This window comes from Kryptolebias marmoratus, linkage group LG3, assembly GCF_001649575.2.
Source record: "Kryptolebias marmoratus isolate JLee-2015 linkage group LG3, ASM164957v2, whole genome shotgun sequence".
NCBI lineage: Eukaryota > Metazoa > Chordata > Actinopteri > Cyprinodontiformes > Rivulidae > Kryptolebias > Kryptolebias marmoratus.
The window spans coordinates 3543729-3545304 of record NC_051432.1 but is presented as its reverse complement, the minus strand read 5'-3'; the positions used below and the strand labels follow the sequence as shown (position 1 = coordinate 3545304).

At 48.8% G+C, this 1576-nt stretch overlaps 1 protein-coding gene across 1 annotated transcript in view; it reads right to left on the bottom strand.

The window, feature by feature from the left end:
* si:ch211-214c7.4 (nascent polypeptide-associated complex subunit alpha, muscle-specific form) overlaps positions 1 to 523 on the bottom strand; it is a 27698-nt gene extending 27175 nt beyond the window's left edge. The window contains exon 1 of the mRNA XM_017427750.3: positions 302 to 523. The gene's annotated coding sequence lies outside the window, so the exon portion shown is untranslated. The remainder of the gene's footprint in view (positions 1 to 301) is intronic.
* Positions 524 to 1576: the final 1053 nt, after the last annotated feature.

Here is a 1576-nt window from a genome sequence, read left to right as displayed (position 1 = left end):
GGGGAGATGAGATGAATCAATAAATTGAACCTAATACAAGAGAGAGGAGCCGGAGAGGCTGAAACCACCGCCCAGCTGTCCTGCTACCAGCTACACACCGGGCTGGCTGCCTTTACAACCAACGCCATTTAAAGAAAACAACTAAACCCGAAAAAAGGAAACAGAGGTTTACAGTTTGAAACACTCGGTGGCAGAAAGACAGCACCGACAGGATGACGTGATTAGGACCCCCCTCCTCCTCCTTCTCCTCCTCCTCCGCCTCCCCGGTCTGCACGCGGCGCGAGCGTTAGCAAACGGTTACCTTCTCCTCCTCCTGCCGTTTCTTCGTCACCCCGCCGACCCTCTCCCGTCCGGACCGGGCGAACCGAAGCGAGCCGAACACAGCCGTGAGTCCGAGTAACAATGCAGGGCGGGGGTGGGTTGGTTGAGGTGGGGGCACCTGACCGCGCGCGCTCACACGCGGGCGTCCCTACCGCGTGTCCTTCCGTCCACGGTTTGAGCGGCGAGCGGGGCGGCTCAGCCTTTTAAAGGATGGACTGGGGAGGCGGGGGGAGGAGGAGGTGGAGAGGAGGCGAAGCGTGGTCCTCCACACACACAAAAACACAAGAAGAAGAAGAGAGGCGAGCCGACCAATCACAGCCGCGACACTCGTGGTGACGTCAAATTGAGCTCGAACCACATTCACCGTGGGTATGTGGATATTTAAGCTCGAAATTAAACCAAAATATATATATATTATAGGCAGAGTACTTTCACACGGTTATTTTTAGCTTTCGGATTTGTTGTAGCTTCTACAAAGGTTTGTTTGTAGGCTAAACACTGTGAGCCATCCTGAAGTGGTGTTCTGTGTAAAAAGTTAGGAATGGTCATTGTCTCACCTGCAGCTGATGGCTCTTTAAACTTGCTTTGGAGGAAACAAGAGTTTAACCCTGACGAGCTAACAGCTAGTCACACCTGAAATCAAAGTGGATTGTTGTCACCTCTGAAACAGAGATAGCCGCAGATCGTGAGGGGAAAAAAATTACCAGAAATACACAATCTCTGTCCCTGGAAACTCGTTTTCTGTACGTGAAAATGAAATCTAACGTGTGATCTAAACCACTCTGCCCACTCCACACATATGTATTTTATTTTATTTATTTATTTTAAATTACAAATAATAATCGTGGGAAACAAAACATGAAACTATAGCTTCCGCCTGGTGGAAGCAACGTGTTTCCTGTGGCTGAAGATGGCAGTTTGTGCCGCCATCTTGGTAGGTGCTATGTGGGCAAACTCAATGACTGCCAGCCTGGCAGCAGACCGTGGATATCTGAAGACAAGAGGCTAAACTCAGCCAAAGAGCTCAGTGTTTCGCCATTCACTGTTATCGTTATCAGATCCTGAACTTCAAAGAAAGTAGTATTATATCAACGTTTAGCCCCTGCTAATTCTTGAAGGGAGGCTCATTGCAGCACACCCCTGACTCCTGCTTTCACAACATGCACAATAAATGTTTTTAAATAATGTAAGGCTATTTCAATGCGTTTTGGAACTAATGGTACAGCAACACGCTCAAGGCGTCAACAATGTGTGG